This window comes from Perca flavescens, chromosome 16 (genome assembly GCF_004354835.1).
Source record: "Perca flavescens isolate YP-PL-M2 chromosome 16, PFLA_1.0, whole genome shotgun sequence".
Taxonomy (NCBI): Eukaryota; Metazoa; Chordata; class Actinopteri; order Perciformes; family Percidae; genus Perca; species Perca flavescens.
The window spans coordinates 34,412,089-34,432,807 of NC_041346.1; positions in this window are offsets into that span (position 1 = coordinate 34,412,089).

The following is a 20,719-nucleotide window of genomic DNA, read 5'->3' on the forward strand; positions in this document are numbered from 1 at the left end:
TTGTACTTAGTTCATTTTTTCATTTTGTTTTTTCTTGTTAACTTTTTGCTTCAAATAAAATAAAACCACCTGTGTTCGTCTTGAACAAGGTGACCCAAAAAGCCTTGTCAGTCTTTTTTGCCTTTTCAGAAGACTTTTTTCCTTTTTCCTCCTTTTTCTCCACTTTACCCGTGTGAGCGGGGACACCCCGAGGGGGGAAGTGGGGGCCTCCTCTTTAACCGAGCGGTTTGCAGCCACCCCGGGGACCGACCTGACCAGCAGACCTTTGATCCTCCAGCTGAGAGGAAACCTCGGTGACCACGGCAGAGGCAGCTGTCCGAGTGTGAGTAATCAATTGTAATAGTTTGGTTGTAAAGATCTCCTGTGTGCTGTGTATTTCACATACGGGGGACATCTGGGTTGTAATATTTTAGTACTTTTTCCACCTCTGCTAAACGGGCGCCATCTGGACTACGCAGCGGAAAGGGGAGGGGCCAGGGACGTGGACTGGCAGCTGATTGGACCAACACGTCACATGGGTCTGGCTTCTCCCGGATTTCACAACAGAGCATAACAGGGCTCGTTCAGAATCTGATCTCATATCGTACTAAAATAGTTCACCGAAACATGTTTCTGAAAACATTTGAAGAGAGAAATAGGCCGTGATGCAGTTCCTGAATCTGTCTTCGTTTCAGATCAACAAAGGTCAGTTTAAAAGATTTTCGTCTGATTTTCAGAGGCGGCGGGGCAAGTCTACCGCTCCTCATTTCCAGTAAGTGTTTTAACATAAGTGCTCTGTTTGGGACGATACTAACCAACCGAAGTGGGACTACGGCAGGAAGTGGTCAGTGACCATTAGCAGTGTACTGACAGAAGTGTGCGGTTTGAGACACAGCCTTTATAAAGTATGAACAATGCGTGTTCTCCATTTTAGCATCAGTCAATCAGTAAATCTGTGATCGACCTCGCGGTCTGTTAAGCAAAGACAGGAACGTGCATCTATCAGAATTACTTCAGTCTGACTCAACCTAGTCTCTCCTCCTCAGCTCCTAGTCTCTCCTCCTCCCTCCTCTCCTCCTCAGTCTGGCCTAGTCTCTCCTCCTCAGTCTGACCTAGTCTCTCCTCCTCAGTCTGACCTAGTCTCTCCTCCTCAGCTCCTAGTCTCTCCTCCTCTCCTCCTCTCCTCCTCAGTCTGGCCTAGTCTCTCCTCCTCAGTCTGACCTAGTCTCTCCTCCTCAGTCTGACCTAGTCTCTCCTCCTCAGTCTGACTTAGTCACTCCTCCTCAGCTCCTAGTCTCTCCTCCTCAGTCTGACCTAGTCTCTCCTCCTCAGCTCCTAGTCTCTCCTCCTCAGTCTGACCTAGTCTCTCCTCCTCAGTCTGACCTAGTCTCTCCTCCTCAGCTCCTAGTCTCTCGTCCTCAGCTCCTAGTCTCTCCTCCTCAGCCTGACCTAGTCTCTCCTCCTCAGCTTCTAGTCTCTCCTCCTCAGTCTGACCTAGTCTCTCCTCCTCAGCTCCTAGTCTCTCCTCCTCAGTCTGACCTAGTCTCTCCTCCTCAGTCTGACCTAGTCTCTCCTCCTCAGTCTGACCTAGTCTCTCCTTCTCAGTCTGACCTAGTCTCTCCTCCTCAGTCTGACCTAGTCTCTCCTCCTCAGTCTGACCTAGTCTCTCCTCCTCAGTCTGACCTAGTCTCTCCTCCTCAGTCTGACCTAGTCTCTCCTCCTCAGCCTGACCTAGTCTCTCCTCCTCAGCCTGATCTAGTCTTTCCTCCTCAGCCTGACCTAGTCTCTCCTCCTCAGTCTGACTTAGTCTCTCCTCCTCAGTCTGATCTAGTCTCTCCTCCTCAGCCTAATCTAGTCTCTCCTCCTCAGTCTGACCTAGTCTCTCCTCCTCAGCCTGACCTAGTCTCTCCTCCTCAGCTCCTAGTCTCTCCTCCTCAGTCTGACCTAGTCTCTCCTCCTCAGCCTGACCTAGTCTCTCCTCCTCAGCCTGACCTAGTCTCTCCTCCTCAGCTCCTAGTCTCTCCTCCTCAGCCTGACCTAGTCTCTCCTCCTCAGCTCCTAGTCTCTCCTCCTCAGCCTGACCTAGTCTCTCCTCCTCAGCCTGACCTAGTCTCTCCTCCTCAGCTCCTAGTCTCTCCTCCTCAGCCTGACCTAGTCTCTCCTCCTCAGCCTGACCTAGTCTCTCCTCCTCAGCTCCTAGTCTCTCCTCCTCAGTCTGACCTAGTCTCTCCTCCTCAGCCTGACCTAGTCTCTCCTCCTCAGCTCCTAGTCTCTCCTCCTCAGTCTGACCTAGTCTCTCCTCCTCAGTCTGACCTAGTCTCTCCTCCTCAGCTCCTAGTCTCTCCTCCTAAGTCTGACCTATTCTCTCCTCCTCAGCCTGACCTAGTCTCTCCTCCTCAGCCTGACCTAGTCTCTCCTCCTCAGCTCCTAGTCTCTCCTCCTCAGTCTGACCTAGTCTCTCCTCCTCAGCCTGACCTAGTCTCTCCTCCTCAGCTCCTAGTCTCTCCTCCTCAGCCTGACCTAGTCTCTCCTCCTCAGCCTGACCTAGTCTCTCCTCCTCAGCTCCTAGTCTCTCCTCCTCAGTCTGACCTAGTCTCTCCTCCTCAGCCTGACCTAGTCTCTCCTCCTCAGCTCCTAGTCTCTCCTCCTCAGCCTGACCTAGTCTCTCCTCCTCAGCCTGACCTAGTCTCTCCTCCTCAGCTCCTAGTCTCTCCTCCTCAGTCTGACCTAGTCTCTCCTCCTCAGCCTGACCTAGTCTCTCCTCCTCAGCTCCTAGTCTCTCCTCCTCAGTCTGACCTAGTCTCTCCTCCTCAGCCTGACCTAGTCTCTCCTCCTCAGCCTGACCTAGTCTCTCCTCCTCAGTCTCCTAGTCTCTCCTCCTCAGTCTGACCTAGTCTCTCCTCCTCAGCCTGACCTAGTCTCTCCTCCTCAGCTCCTAGTCTCTCCTCCTCAGTCTGACCTAGTCTCTCCTCCTCAGCCTGACCTAGTCTCTCCTCCTCAGTCTCCTAGTCTCTCCTCCTCAGTCTGACCTAGTCTCTCCTCAGTCGGACCTAGTCTCTCCTCCTCAGTCTGACCTAGTCTCTCCTCCTCAGCTCCTAGTCTCTCCTCCTCAGTCTGACCTAGTCTCTCCTCCTCAGCCTGACCTAGTCTCTCCTCCTCTGCCTGACCTAGTCTCTCCTCCTCAGTCTGACCTAGTCTCTCCTCCTCTGCCTGACCTAGTCTCATGCCATAAAAAAGCTTTTGAAGGATACAACGGTGTACAAATGCTGTTGAGTATACCGTGAAAATGGTTCTTATGAATTTCTCAGCTAATCATAATCGCTAAAAGAAATCATTTTGCTCCAGCTCCTTGAGTCTAATCTGTGTGTGTGTGTGTGTGTGTGTTCCTTCTTTAAACAACTTCTGTATGGGTTTATTTTAAACAGACACACAATTTTTTTGTAACTCCCGCCTCCAAACACAAACATGAAGACCTGAGTGGTTCTCGGGTGGTCCTCATTTGAATAAAGTTTAACTTTCGATTCGCTCTCATCTCGTCCACTCAGGGCGAATATCGTCTCCATTCATCCTCAGTGAGAGCATAGAAATAAACACTAAAAACTTTAAACGCTTCAGATGTAAAGTTATTCTCTGTCAAAGTGACGTCAGAATGAATGGGAGTCAATGGGATGCTAACGGGAGGTGATGGCTTTGTAGCATCAAAATGGCCCCATAGCAGGTACGAGTTCTGAAGCGAAGCTTACCCCCTGAAGCTTACCCCCTTGGCTGTAATAGACGGGCACGGAAGCTTGTCAGGCGTAGCAACAGTAACGAAGGAGGGCGGGGCTTAGCAAAGGTTAAATTGTTAAATTGTTACAATGTAACTGAAAATCTGCTTTAAAAATAAACATATCTGTTCATTTAGCATGTTTGTTTTGTCCATATATGTCGTGCTGTGTTCCCCAAGTGGTAGCCAGCTCTCAGCTGCTACAATGAGCTTTTTTATGTTAATGATATCATCAGCAGTTTTTTATGTTATATATTATCACATGTATTCACATACATATATAAAAATAGAGTATACACTTGAAATTAAAGTTCTGAATCTGTTGATGTGTTGAAAGATTGAATGTGAATCAGTGTAATAAAGTTCAGGTCAAACCCAATAAAACTTGTGATGTTTAGTATTTGATATCAAACATTGTTGATATAAAATAATTGTAGGTAGTAGAGACAGAAACTCTCCACCTTTTGGTAATGTTTCCTTTCATGTTCCAGTTGTACCTAAAGACATGATCAGCCAATCAGAAAACACTCATTATTATTATTATATATATACAGTAGATAATTAGTTTAGGAGTCTGATAACTGATGATATGAAACAAAGTTTATTATCCAATCAGAAAGAGGATTTGAACATGTTTTATTTGGTGACTCCTTTTGTCTCAGTGAGTTTCTCTGTTTCTATTTAGTATTTTATTGGTTGTTATGCTGATTATATTTCATTGTTTTAAACTTTATTAACCCTCATGTTGTCCTCAGGGGAAATTGACTCGTTAAAAAAAATAAATATATATATATATATATATATATTATAAAAATGGGACGCCAATGTCTAAAAAAGTGACAAAACATTGGGAAAAGTGTAATTTTTTGTGTGGGAAAGCGACAAAAACAATGATAAAAACCTCAAAAACTTTGGGAAAAAAATGGAAGGAAAACTTAAAAAGCTATAAAAATGTAAAAAGAGACCAAAACTTATACAAAATAACTGAAAAAAGCAACACAAATGTTGAGAAGGGACAACAGAAGAGTTTTTTTCATGGTCAAAAGGAAGACAAGGGTTAAAAAGTGTCCTAAAGTCTATAAAGTTTTCATTTGAAGGGAGAAGATGAACCAGCAGTGATGTTTCCTTTTGACCAGCAGGTGGTGAAAGAAACTAACTGAAGCTGAAACACCCACTGGAGCTGGAAATTATACATCCTTTATAGTTTACATAGTTTAATAACATGGAAATATCATCACTGTCAAATATAAATCTAATCACGCTGTTAATAAACTGTCATATCATCTACCTCATGAAGAAACCATTTACATTAATCATCCCAGATTTATTCAGGCAGCCTTTGCACTCGGCACTATTGTCTAACTCTTAACAAAGTCCATTGTTGTAGTTGTTGGTTAATATATATAGTTATATTTATATATTGTGTTGTTGTTGGTTAATATATATATATATATATATATATATATATATATATATATATATATATATATATATATAAAAAAAAAGTGTGAAATAACTGAAAACATGTCTTATATTTTAGATTCCTCAAAGTAGCAAACCTTTGCTTTTTTTGATAACTCTGCAAACCCTTGGTGTTCTCTCAATGAGCTTCATGAGGTAGTCACCTGAAATGGTTTTACCTTCACAGGTGTGCTTTGTCAGGGTTAATTATTATTTTTCCCTTATTAATAATAAAAAGGCAAAGGGTGGCTACTTTGAAGAATCTAAAATATAAGACATGTTTTCAGTTATTTCACACTTTTTTTTGAAAAGAAAAAGGAAACACATTGAATGAGAAGGTGTGTCCAAACTTTTGGCCTGTACTGTATATAGTATTGTATAACTCTTGACCCTTTTTTGTTTTTCATTTTTCATGTTGTCTTCTGGTCAAATTTCACACGTTTTCAAAATATCTATATCAGAAATATGGGTTTCTCTTTAACTACCTAGTTTTAATTACCCCAAAATAACACTGATGATTCTTTGAAAGTACAACAGAAGTTGGGATCTCTACTTTGATTGAGTTTTGGGCCTTTTATTCAATGTTTGGAAACAGTATCCTCACTGAAAGCTGACCTTTAAGTCTGTGATAATCCTTCCTTTATATATTATAATATTAGGCTAAATAATTCATATTTTGTGCTGTTTTTAAATCAAGAATTAGGTCATTTCCTATAAGTGAGGTTTATTGACCATGAATTCCAAAAATAAGTAAATCTAGTGGAAATTACTTATTTAGTGGTGTTTATACATGGTAGTGAAAAGAAGCGTTAAAGGTCAAAGAAAGCGCCAAAATATTGAAAAAAGAGACAAAAACATCAGAAAAAGTGTTGATTTTCAGTTTTGACCGGGAGGACCGGCGTGCATGGTCGAATGAAAGACAACACAAGGGTTAACAAGGTCCATTGTTGTTGTTGGTTAATATATATATAGTTATATTTATATCTTTATGTCAGGGACAAAGCAATGAGGAGAACAGGAGTTTTCATTGAAAAAGGTTTTTTATTAACCTTAAAAAATGATAATCAATATAAACCAAGAACTTAATATCTGGGCCTTTTAAAAGATGAACAAAATAAAACTATACTCAAAATAGCAACAACAAAACAGGATGTGAACTAAACAAACTGACCTCACTGAATCAGACACAAGGGGACATATATACTGACCCTGTGGTGGCAAATTTTATTTTAACCATTTGTTTAATGAAATTAACCATTTATTTAAAGATTGTTTTATAACGCCACGAGATTTAGCTTCTTCATGTGTAGATTCAAAAGGCTCCAAGTGAAATAGTTGGCAACCGTGTACTATAGCCCAGTAGAGTTATTTAGTTCCTACTAGCTTGAACCTTCTCACATTGTTGACTTCTTGCTTAGATAGAAGTGGAGAAGGCCGATGACTGTTTACAACAGTGAGAACTACGTAGGTTTCTGTCTCCTGAGATAAACTGTTGTTTAGGCTAATGTTAGGAACAGAGAGCAGAGGGGAAGGTGAGACAATGGTGTTACTGTTAATGATGTCCTCTTTTCAACTATGGCCATACTAAAAGATACATTTAGAGGGGTGGCTTAACAGAGGTCTTCACTATATGATGTTTGGATGTTTAGATTTTAGGTTAGAAAGACATTTTCAGTTGTGCTGCGTGTACCTTTGAAACTGTTTTCTCCATTTGCAAATGTAAATAAATACTCAAAGACCAAACTTTGGTTTAATTCTCAAACGGTCGTTATTCGTTTTGATTTTATCATGAATATCACTAACGCTGCTGCTGCTTCAAGGAAAACTTCCACCACAATTTGGCGTTGTCCGGCAGGATGGTTGAGTTAACAGAGAAAAAAGAGCTCCGTTGGGTCGCTGATGACTGGATATCCAGGGATCAAAAATCACCTGCCTCATACCTCTAACCTTTAAAAGGTTTTTCAGAGAGAAGAGGGTTAGGACCGCAGAGCGCTCTTGACTGTTTTCCACTCCGTTAAAAACGAACAGGAAGAGATTTCAAGCAGCACGGTAAGATAAAATTGATTAATTACAATTGGATTGTGAATTCAAGGTTTGTTCAAAACATTCTGAACAAGCAACCGTTGCTAAACGAATTAAGTAATGAATAATTGGCGAAATCATTCTCTTAACTAAAGAGAATAAATGAAACTAATTCTGACTTTTGGGAAGTGAGTAACTGGGTATTTTTTTTTGGGTCATTAGATAGGACAAAGATATAACTGAGGTTATGAATGACATCTTTTGGCAGACACGAACAACGTCGGACATATTTATGATTGAATTCTCATATGGTGATAAGACAATTGATTGACGGACAAGACCAGTAAGAGAACTGGCAGAACAGTAGGCAAGGCCTAAAGAATTAGTCTACGAAACTGATAGCACGTTTCTTGATTAAAGAGGCGGACTGCAGAGTAAAACAAAATAAAAAATAATTAACTATTTAAGAGATTTTTGACTGCAGGGTCGCACCGGGTTTTTCATACAAGTTTCCCGAGCAAAAAACAAATAGTCTAAACTCTAAACGAGTTCTGGACCCTTTAAGGACAACCTGCAGGACGGTCTGGGTTGTAACGATACTCTAAGAGAGCCTCTTGATTATTTAGAGACAGACTGCAACAAGGCAAAACATACTAAATAGGTCGAGTTATTTGACTATTAAGTTGATTTTGTCCGCAGTGCTGTACACGGGTTTTCACGTAAGTTTCCGGAACAAATAACCTTGCGGTGTGGTGACCGGTCACATCGACCAAGACATAGTATACTATAAAGTCCAAAAATCAATTATGGGAAACGAAATTTCCCCTTCCGGTGATGCAACTGGACCCATAGTGGGTGAAATGACTCATAAATATGGACTATGATTGTTTGCGATGTCTGTCATAACTGGTCATAAAGCTTTGGCTTTCCGAGAAACGGATCTTTGTGTACAAAGACACTGAGAATGTTAAAGCAAGATTTTAGAAGAAGTAGAAAGAAAATTAATGGGAAAATCAATAATTAAAACACAGGATTTAAAGCTACTGAGTAGCCTACAAGAAAAACAAAGAATGTTTTAAAATATAGATAAAATAGTGAGATAGGGAAAGAATGCAAAAACACACATGCACCAATAACCTCATCATTTCTAACCAAAGCCTATTTCTGAGCTTTCTCTAAAAATCAGGAAGACAAGCTGGAGAAAGGAGGGACGAAGAGGACACGGACTCAACAATCGGACAGGACCAACAGCATCAGTCACACCTGCATCGGGTGGAAAGACCACAGAGTACGTGACAAAAAAACCATGTTTGAAGCGTTTGTCTGCATGTTACAACAGGCTGGTGGGCAACATATGGAGCGCGGACCCGAAGGAAAAAAAGGCTGCTCCCAAGAAGGACGTGGTCGAGCCAGAGAGAGGCCGAGGCGGGTACCGTGGGCAAAATGGTGAGCCCTACAACCCAGACCAGTGTTTGTACTGCAAGGACTTTGGACATTGGGTATGTAAATGCCCGAAGAAAAAGCAAATAACACCTCCGACAAAGAACAACACTTGTCCCTCTGTTTGACTGAGTCCAAAAGCTGAGGAAGGTAGTGCTACCACACACACACACACACTCGCTTCATGCAATGAAGAAATGCTTGGCACTGATACACTGTTTTTGTTTTTGCTATTAGGGACAATTGATAGGTTAGAAAGTTCTGAAAAATAATCTATTCAGTTAAACCATTAACCCTTACTTATCTTCTGAAATCTAGAAGAAGATGCCTACTACTGAGTGTAAAGTTAAAGGGGTTCCACTCACATAATTTGATTATTAGAGCTATAGATTTGACACTGAAGATTATTTGGTCATTCTATTTGGTCAATTGGGGTTACAGATCAAACAGTAAGAGAACAATTCTCTGTTCCTCTCTCCTGTACATGGGAAAAACAATTCTTGGTGTATGAAGGTTCCACTTATTTGGTTTAGGTAGTGATTTAATGTGCATTTTTAACATTGGTTTAACCTCAACACCTGACGGATTGAGAATTTCTCCTAATGTTCAACTGACGTAACCACGTTAATCACAGTGTGGCTAAAATGACCTCACTGAGGCGGCGTCTGTAATCAGCCCTGCCTCTGACTGCATGAAACCTGACAACCAATACATCTCTCAAGGCTGCATCTGCTTTTTATCCCTCATGAAAAGTTTTTTGGTGCAGTGCTGTTTTCATGTAAAATGAACAGAATAGCAGCTTGTTCAGTTTAGTGTTAACAATTAGATTTTTACTTGAGCCGGTCACCTAGAATGTCTGTACACGTTCCTGATGTCACTGTAAGACTTTTGCTGCCAAAACTATTGAAGCGTTCGTGAATATGAAACTGGCTCTGCAGTCTTCCCCGAGGCTGGGACTGCCAGATCCCTAAAAACAGTTCATACAGACATACACGTACATACACATGCTTGCAATGAAGACATGCTTTTTGCACGCTACAAACACTCCCCACATGATAGACAGATCAAATTAGATGCAAAAACAGCACGACAAACAGAAATAACTTTTGGAAAATATGTCCAAGTATTAAATGTGTTTGTCTGGTGTGTATACAAATTGACAACCATGGTGTTAATTATACAAGGGAAGAAAATTGGATTTTTAGTTGATTCAGGGTTTAGTGAAGTTTTGTTCTTCAAATCAGAAGCTCTCTGGTAAACTAGGGTTTTTCCCCTTAGAGAAATGGTTAGAAGAATGGTTATATCAGAGAAGTTCACCATTCTTATGATTTGAGTATATTCAGATCCTTAGGATCCTGAACTAGATAAGAAAGGAAAATGTTCATTGTTTCTTTCTCCCTTCCATCTGAGTGTCCTGTAAATTTGTTATGCAGATTGCATTTGAAAATGTCTATTTGAAATTGAAGACATTCTTTCACCCACGGGTCTTAGGAATGTTTATTCTTTTTCACACTGGCTTTAAAGTTGTGCTGTTTGATAAAAATCACTCTTTGGCTGACATATTTTTGTTGCAGCCTAAAAGTACGTATTTGTTTACAAATTTTAATGTAACACGTACCATGTCAGTCTGTTAATCTCCTGATTACGGTAACAAATTGTGACACCTGTAGTTAAGTTTAAGGAATCACAAATATTACATGCATTCCTTTTGTCACCTTTTGACCCTGATGAAGATTACGTTGAAACGTTTTTGTTTTTTATTTGAACAAATCAAAGGACGAGTATGAGTTTTCTCAAAAGCTCACATTCATGTTTCTTTGTCTCCAACAGAAGAGGAGACAGACGTAGGACACCTTGTGACTATTTGTAAAAATTGACTGACTGGACTGACATTACTGATAATGTGTTTATTTGTCTCCATCGACAGGAGACTATAGAAAACTTATACGACAGCGTAGGCCTTGTATTCACAGTGTTTTACATATTCAGTGAACCTGTGACTACAATAGATGCATATTCACACGGTAAAAATGACATTTTATCTACTGATGTTTCACCACCTTTTGTCTCAGGTACAGCGTTATCTCTGGGCAAAACACACAAATGTGACGTGGATTGATTGACAAATTGTTAACCTGTAGTCATCAAGCTGCGTTCGGACTACAGGCCCCAGAATACATCAGTACACGCTATAACAGGAAGTAACCGACAGAAATCCGACCGTGTTTTTAACTCTTTATTTACGGATGGGGTTTATACTTCCATGTTTAGATTCTCCAACACGAACACTTATTCTCTCAAGTAACATAAATAAGAAGAATCATTTTTATTACAAATGTTAAAGTTTGTTTCATTCAGGACCTTCGAGCAGTAAATGCAGAGGGTTTTGAGCTTGAGCACCTAATGTCTCCCACAGCTAAACATAACATTCTGCAGGGAATGTTAAAGGTTTTGATTCTCTGTTGTTTCGTCTAACGTTTTTCTTTCCTCAGTGTTCCAGTAGAAAAGACAGTAAATATCGTTTTATAGTTCTGGGTGATGGTAAGCTGTACACCTTGACACACCTTTCAGGAATACATTGATTTGCTAATTAATGATGCCATAAATTACAGAAAGAATAACAGTGTGTTTATATGTACCCTGGAGAGATCCTTCTTTCTTTGACAGAGGACAGCCAGAGGAGCAGACACACACACACACACCACACAGAGATAAGACATAAGCTAAAACCAAACATGAGTAGTACAAGTGAAATTTTGGTTTAAAGAAAAAATATGTGATATGTTTCCCGTAACAGGTAACGATTTGGATAGGAATAGATGTTCAAAGTACACGTGATTAGGTGTGCTTTAAAAGGCTAAAAACTTTAATTTGTAATGATTCTTGGAACTAGCAGATAGTAATTAGTGTTACTTTGGTTTGTAAACAAGTGTCTGCAGAGGCCTCAGCTGCATACACTGTGTTGTGTAACTGTGTGTTTTAACCTGCACAGCTAGAAAGAGGAAGTGTCTATTGGGGCCTTACATGCATGTGCTTGGGGGTGAGGCCCTGGGTGCACATAGGGGACAGAAAGGTGGCTGCTTTGACCTAGTGATGAACTGGTCCGTTAGATTGTATGTTAGATAGTAATATGCATATGCAAAATATCGTTATATGAGATGTTTCTACGTATATCCAATAGAATGGTAAAACACACCTCACTGGGACGGGGGGTTGAACCCCAAGAAATGTACAAAAAGGCTCTCTTCTCTTCTTTTTTCTCTTAGGCTTACTTTCTGCTCTCTTGACCTCCACCCTTGCTGTAGGGGCATCCTGTGTATTAGAGCATTTTGAGTGATTGTACTTAGTTCATTTTTTCATTTTGTTTTTTCTTGTTAACTTTTTGCTTCAAATAAAATAAAACCACCTGTGTTCATCTTGAACAAGGTGATCCAAAAAGCCTTGTCAGTCTTTTTTGCCTTTTAAGAAGACTTTTTTCCTTTTTCCTCCTTTTTCTCTACTTTACCCGTGTGAGAGGGGACATTCCTTACAGCACAGGCTTTCTTCCTCGGTGGTCATTGCGATACAGTATCCACACGAGCACCACCATGTACCCGCATCAAGTGCAACCAGCCATAACGGTAAAATCTCCCGGCTGCGGAGGTTGTAGACGGTGAAAGCTCAAGCTCAAATATCTCTTCATTTGGTTGCCGCAATTTGGAAAGGCACAAACTCGAAGCATTTTCTCATATTAGTCCTGATCTAACTCCAAGCTCCGTCTGTCAGCTCTGTGAGCTCCTCCCTGCTTCTGCCGACAGGCAGGCTCCGCCGTTGCTAGGTTACCTATGCAAATGAGCTCCTGAACTTTTGAACTGTAGGTCAGCAGCTCCGCTTCACTGCGGTGTCAGGTTACAGCCTGTTGATACATGCTCATTACTATGGACAGGACCTCGGCAAATCGTTTTTTTGTGGAAAAAATACATTTTGGATTATTGGATTGTATGAGATCGGCACTCGATTGTTGAGGACTTGACCGGAAAGCATTACATAAACAGAGGTAAGGATTAACACAACTTTTATGCCTTTCTGTCACATCTACTGCCGTCAAATTCGCTGTGTTCCCTCGTAAGGAATAAATGCACATGGCTAAGCACTAGTAGTGGCATTTCGAACACGTTTAGAGGCTAAAAACATGTTTAAAACTTGCCCTGTTTAAGCCTTGTTTAAGACTGTTGGGTGCAAAATCTAGCAGGAGGATAACTCGGTGTAGGCGGCAACGTTTGTTTTCGTTTTTCTCGCTACTGACAGTACTCCTGATTTACAAACAACAGAGCTACGGGTTGAAATCGACCGGAATTCTCCTTTAAGGATTAGAATATTAAACAGATTATTTATATTGCTTTTGAGTCATGAGCTTTGTCATGTCTCAAAAAGGAGGGATATAGTCCATCCATCCATCTTCGTCCGCTTATCCGGTGTCGGGTCGCGGGGGGAGCAGCTCCAGCAGGGGACCCCAAACTTCCCTTTCCCGAGCAACATTAACCAGCTCCGACTGGGGATCGGCGTTCCCAGGCCAGGTTGGAGATATAATCCCTCCACCTAGTCCTGGGTCTTCCCGAGGCCTCCTCCCAGCTGGGCGTGCCTGGAACACCTCCCTAGGGGGCGCCCAGGGGCATCCTTACCAGATGCCCGAACCACCTCAACTGGCTCCTTTTTCGGCGCAAAGGGCAGCGGCTCTCCTCCGAGCTCCTCACGGATGACTGAGCTTCTCACCCTATCTCTAAGGGAGACGCCAGCCACCCTCCTGAGGAAACCCATTTCGCCGCTTGTACCCTGGATCTCGTTCTTTCGGTCATGACCCAGCCTTCATGACCATAGGTGAGGTAGGAACGAAAACTGACCGGTAGATCGAGAGCTTTGCCTTCTGGCTCAGCTCTCTTTTCGTCCTGGCGGTGCGATAGATTGAATGCAATACCGCACCCGCTGCGCCCGATTCTCCGACCAATCTCCCGCTCCATTGTCCCCTCACTCGCGAACAAAACCCCAAGGTACTTGAACTCCTTCACTTGGGGTAAGGACTCATTCCCTACCTGGAGAAGGCATTCCATCGGTTTCCTGCTGAGAACCATGGCCTCCGATTTAGAGGTGCTGATCCTCATCCCAACCGCTTCACACTCGGTTGCGAACCGATCCAGTGAGTGCTGAAGGTCGCAGGCCGATGATGCCATCAGGACCACATCATCTGCAAAGAGCAGCGATGAGATCCCCAGCCCACCAAACTGCAACCCCCCCACCCCGACTACGCCTCGATATCCTGTCCATAAATATTACAAACAGGATTGGTGACAAAGCGCAGCCCTGGCGGAGGCCAACCCTCACCTGAAACGAGTCCGACTTACTACCGAGAACCCGGACACAGCTCTCACTTTGGTCATACAGAGATTGGATGGCCCTGGTAGAAACCCCCTCACCCCATACTCCCGCAGCACCTCCCACAGTATCTCCCGGGGGACCCGGTCATACGCCTTCTCCAAATCCACAAAACACATGTAGACCGGTTGGGCATACTCCCAGGCTCCCTCCAGGATCCTTGCGAGAGTGAAGAGCTGGTCCGTTGTTCCACGACCAGGACGGAATCCGCATTGTTCCTCCTCAACCCGAGGTTCGACTATCGGCCGAACCCTCCTTTCCAGCACCTTGGAGTAGACTTTACCAGGGAGGCTGAGAAGTGTGATACCCCTATAATTGGCACACACCCTCTGGTCCCCCTTTTTTAAAAGAGGAACCACCACCCCAGTCTGCCACTCCTTTGGCACCGTCCCAGACTTCCACGCAATGTTGAAGAGGCGTGTCAACCAGGACAACCCCTCCACACCCAGAGCCTTGAGCATTTCTGGACGGATCTCATCAATCCCGGGGCTTTGCCACTGTGTAGTTGTTTGACTACATCAGTGACTTCCGCCTGGGAAATCGACGACAATCCCCGTTATCCTCCAGCTCTGCCTCTAACATAGAGGGCGTATTAGTCGGATTCAGGAGTTCCTCAAAGTGCTCCCTCCACCGCCCTATTACCTCCTCAGTGGAGGTCAACAGTGTCCCATCCTTACTGTACACAGCTTGGATGGTTCCCCGCTTCCCCCCCCTGAGGTGGCGAACAGTTTTCCAGAAACACTTTGGTGCCGACCCGAAAGTCCTTCTCCATGTCTTCTCCAAACTTCTCCCACACCCGCTGCTTTGCCTCTTTCACGGCAGAGGCTGCAGCCCTTCGGCCCTTCGGTACCCTGCAACTGCCTCCGGAGTCCTCCGAGATAACATATCCCGGAAGGACTCCTTCTTCAATCGGACGGCTTCCCTGACCACTGGTGTCCACCACGGTGTTCGTGGGTTACCGCCCCTTGAGGCACCTAAGATCCTAAGACCACAGCTCCTCGCCGCAGCTTCAGCAATGGAAACTTTGAACATTGTCCACTCGGGTTCAATGCCCCCAGCCTCCACAGGGATGCACGAAAAGCTCCGCCCGGAGGTGTGAGTTGAAAGTCTGTCGGACAGGGCCTCCTCCAGACGTTCCCAATTTACCCGCACTACACGTTTGGGCTTACCAGGTCTGTCCAGAGTCTTCCCCACCCCCTGACCCAACTCACCACCAGATGGTGATCGGTTGACAGCTCTGCCCCTCTCTTCACCCGAGTGTCCAAAACATACGGCCTCAGATCAGATGAAACGATTATGAAATCGATCATTGACCTTCGGCCTAGGGTGCTCTGGTACCAGGTACACTTATGAGCATCCCTATGTTCGAACATGGTGTTCGTTATAGACAATCCATGACTAGCATAGAAGTCCAACAACAAACAACCACTCTGGTTTAGATCAGGGAGGCCGTTCCTCCCAATCACGCCTCTCAGGTGTCTCCATCATTGCCCATGTGTGCGTTGAAGTCCCCCAGCAGAACAATGGAGTCCCCCACTGGAGCCCCATGCAGGACTCCAGTCAAGGTCTCAAAGAAGGCCGAATACTCCGAACTCCTGTTTGGTGCATATGCACAAACAACAGTCAGAGTTTTCCCCCACAACCCGCAGGCGTGGGGAGGCGACCCTCTCGTCCACCGGGTAAACTCCAACACAGCGGCGCTCAGCCGGGGCTTGTGAGTATCCCCACACCCGCCCGGCGCCTCACACCCTGGGCAACTCCGGAGAAGAAAAGAGTCCAACCCCTATCCAGGAGTATGGTTCCAGAACCGAGACTGTGCGTGAGGTAAGCCCCACCAGATCTAACCGGTGGCGCTCCACCTCCCGCACCAGTTCCGGCTCCTTCCCCCACAGAGGTGACGTTCCACGTCCCCAGAGCCAGCGTCTGCCGGCCGGGTCTGGTCCGTCGAGGCCCCTGACCTTCACTGCCACCCATGTGGCATCGCACCCGACCCCAACGGTTCCTCCCACAGGTGGTGGGCCCATGGGCTGGAGAGATGGGAGCCACGTAGCTTGTTCGGGCTGTGCCCGGCCGGCTCCGTGGCAAACCCGCCACCAGGCGCTCGCCGGCGAGCCCGCCGTCTGGGCCTGGCTCCAGACGGGGCCCCGGCTTCCTCCGGGCAGGGTCACTCCATCTCTACCTTGCTTCTTCATTGGGGTTTTTGAACCATTCTTTGTCTGGCCCCTCACCTGAGACCACTTTGCCTTGGGAGACCCTACCAGGAGCACAAAGCTCCAGACAACACAGCCCTCAGGTTCACAGAGACACACAAACCTCTCCACCACGATAAGGTGATGGTTGGATATAGTAGCAATGATAAATAAGGGGATTAATAAAGTAGCAAGGGAAATAAATAGTGTTAAATAATTTTTCTAAAGACGTTTGAAACACTTGTTGTGACATCACTGTAGCTCCAGTTTAAAAGACCTTGAATAACCAAAGTGCTAGAATAGTTAACAACTGTACATTTAAAGAAAAAATCTGCTTAGCTGAGAACAAAATTGACAAAATTGATAGTTCAACTGTAAACAAAAGGATCATCTACCCCCTGATTGACACAGTAGTGTAAGGGGATGCAATAGTAATTGTTTTTGTTTTATTGGTTCCGATTTGCTCCAAAGAAATTTGCTCCAAAGAATTTTGCTCTAAAGATTTTTTTTCTTTATTTAGACATAGGTAGGGAGAGGCCCATAAACAAAAACACCTATTTCTTCCACGGCAGTATAAGGGAAGTGATAGGATAGGGTAGGTTATTGCGTGAGAATTTTCTTCTGCTCTTTTGGCCATGAGAATCCAGGTGTCAAGCCTGGGGATTCTGTGGTGATAACAACTTCAGGAGGAAGGATTGGCAGATAGACGGTGAAAGAGACCATCGCGATCCTTCCAGTGACACAGGGCAGTGAAATGTTCCAGGGAGAGTCACCTGGATACACGCATCACTACAAAAGGTTCCAGGTAGAGTCACCTGGATACACGCATCACTACAAGAGGTTCCAGGGAGAGTCACCTGGATACACGCATCACTACAAAAGGTTCCAGGGAGAGTCACCTGGATACACGCATCACTACAAAAGGTTCCAGGTCACCTGGATACACGCACCAAAAGGTTCCAGGATCACCTGGATACACGCATCACTACAAAAGGTTCCAGGGAGAGTCACCTGGATACACGCATCACTACAAAGGTTCCAGGTAGAGTCACCTGGATACACGCATCACTACAAAAAGTTCCAGGGAGAGTCACCTGGATACACGCATCACTACAAAAAGGTTCCAGGGAGAGTCACCTGGATACACGGAGGAGAAGAGGAGGACAGGTTTTTCTACAATCTTTAACAAGTGACGAGCAGATCTTCTGCTGAGTCACCTACGAGGGAAATCGATTCAGAGATCAGCCTGACAGATGGCGTTTCTGTGCTATCTCTGAAATCAATCGGGGAAAACTGGAGTTTTTCTCACTGTTTGCAACACGTTGAGAGAGGAGGAAAACGAGAAGTTTTTCCAAGGAGGAAAAACCAGAAGCTACATATTGGTATTGTAGCCTGCTGTTTAAAATCATTTCAGAAGACAGCAGTGATACTGATCTCTTCTCTGACAACCACAGCACATTCTCTGACAGTGACAGCAGAATATACTTCACAATTGTAGAGGACACACCACCTCTCTCTCTCTGAACACACACACACTCACTGCACATTCTTTTGAGGAACTGTGGACATTCCTCTGAGATAAACACACACACTTTCAGAGCAGATGGACTGGAAAAGGACTGGAACAGGTACCCTTCAAGAAGAACATGGGGGGGTTTCCACATTTGTAGTGTGATTATTATGATTTTCTATTGTATTTATGGTTTTTGCATTTTATTTTTGATGAGAAGAAAGTATGATAAATCAGGTGTAACCATTCCTCCCAACATTTACATACACCAACACACTAGGGTGACTGGAGGAAAAGACGGGTGATGCGTTCACTATTTTCCATATCAATGAGAAAATGGTGGTTGGAATACAATAAATACGAGTACAGAGCTAATATTACTGTAATGATTAACTTACGTCCACTCTTATGTTCCGATAATAGGCAAAGGGATGTTTGGCATACAAATGCTACTAAATTGGGGCTAATTGGGGTTTTTGTACCTTATGTGGTTCCTCATGACCACACAAACTCAACTGATAGATTATTGATGAAAGAAAGTAAATTATTCCTAAACAGCAATATTGTTAATATTGAACAAAGTTAAGTATAAAGACCTAGGCCATTTTGTTGTGTGCTTTAGAACTTAGGAAAAGTTCCTTGTGGATCTTTTATTACATTGAAGTAATTTCACCTTCCACATTTTGACACATAGACACCACGTTTGACTAAGACTCTTGAAAGATTATCTAATAGATACATTTTCTACTAAGGAATGACTTGGGTTTAGTTAGGAAATGTTTCCAGTGAAACCACACACATAGAATAACTGAATTTTATTTATGCTCTGACAGCACTTAATGACGTTAGAGACAAGGAGGGGTCAGTCTTATTCTGATTCTTCTCAACTTTCACTCTGTGAGAGCTTTGATAATTGCACTGCGTTTTTCAATTGATTTATATTACAATAACCAAAGGGGGGGAAACATTTGATGGCATTGCATAATTTAATTATCAGCTTTATGGAAAATTTGTAAAAAAAAATGTTTTATTTGGTGACTCCTTTTGTCTCAGTGAGTTTCTCTGTTTCTATTTAGTATTGTATTGGTTGTTATGCTGATTATGTTTCGTTGTTGTAAACTGGGTTGTTATTAAAAAGTGTCCTAAAGTCAATAAAGTTTTGATTTGAAAGAGAAGATGAACCAGCAGTGATGTTTCCTTTTGACCAGCAGGTGGTGAAAGAAACTAACATTACATTACATTACATTACATGTCATTTAGCTGACGCTTTTATCCAAAGTGACTTACAATTAAGTGCTTTCAACTGTGGAGGTCCAAACTCCAGACAACAAGTAGTAAGTGCAAGAACATTAGCTTTAAATAAGCAAAGCTACAAAGAGACATATGAAAGTGCAGGTTCAAGATTTATTAATATTATTATTTATTATAGATTATTATCCGAGGTGTAGTCTGAAGAGATGTGTTTTTAGCCTTCAGCGGAAGCTGTGTAGGCTTTCAGCCATCCTGATGTCGATGGGGAGCTCGTTCCACCATTTGGGAGCCAGGACAGAGAACAGTCGGGATCTGGTTGAGTGATTAGTTCTCCCTCGCTGTGGGGGGGGGGGGCTGATGCAGAGCAGAGTGGGGGTTGGGGTATAGGGTTGGACCATGTCCTGGATGTAAGCTGGGGCTGATCCATTCATGGCCCTGTATGTAAGTACTAGTGTACTGTATGAGAGTACTAGTGTACTGTATGACAGTACTAGTGTACTGTATGAGAGGACTAGTGTACTGTATGTAAGTACTAGTGTACTGTATGAGAGTACTAGTGTACTGTATGAAAGTACTTACTGTATGAGAGTACTAGTGTACTGTATGTAAGTACAAGTATACTGTATGAGAGTACTAGTGTACTGTATGAGAGTACTAGTGTACTGTGTGAGTACTTTACTGTATGAGAGTACTAGTGTACTGTATGAGAGTACTAGTGTACTGTATGAGAGTACTAGTGTACTGTATGAGAGGACTAGTGTACTGTATGAGAGTACTAGTGTACTGTATGAGAGGACTAGTGTACTGTATGTAAGTACTAGTGTACTGTATGAGAGTACTAGTGTACTGTATGAGAGTACTTACTGTATGAGAGTACTAGTGTACTGTATGTAAGTACAAGTATACTGTATGAGAGTACTAGTGTACTGTACGAGAGTGTACTGTATGAGAGTACTAGTGTACTGTATGAGAGTACTTACTGTATGAGAGTACTAGTGTACTGTATGTAAGTACTAGTGTACTGTATGAGAGTACTAGTGTACTGTATGAGAGGACTAGTGTACTGTATGAGAGGACTAGTGTACTGTATGAGAGTACTAGTGTACTGTATGAGAGTACTAGTGTACTGTATGAGAAGACTAGTGTACTGTATGAGAGTAATAGTATACTGTATGAGAGTAATAGTGTACTGTATGAGAGTACTAGTGTACTGCATGAGAGGACTAGTGTACTGTATGGGAGGACTAGTGTACTGTGGGAGAGTACTAGTGTACTGTATGACCATCATCACACTGTATCACAGTACTAGTGTATTGTATGAGAGGACTAGTGTACTGTATGAGAGGACTAGTGTACTGTATGAGAGTACTAGTGTACTGTATGAGAGTACTAGTGTACTGTATGAGAGACCACTAGTGTACTGTATGAGAGTACTAGTGTATTGTATGAGAGGACTAGTGTACTGTATGAGAGGACTAGTATACTGTCAGACCAACATCACAGACCAACATGTGTACTGTATGAGAGGACTAGTGTACTGTATTAGAGTACTAGTGTACTGTATGAGAGGACTAATGTACTGTATGACCAACATCACAGACCAGCATCACAGACCAACATCACAGACCAACATCACAGACCAGCATGACAGACCAACATCACAGACCACAGACCAACATCACAGACCATCAT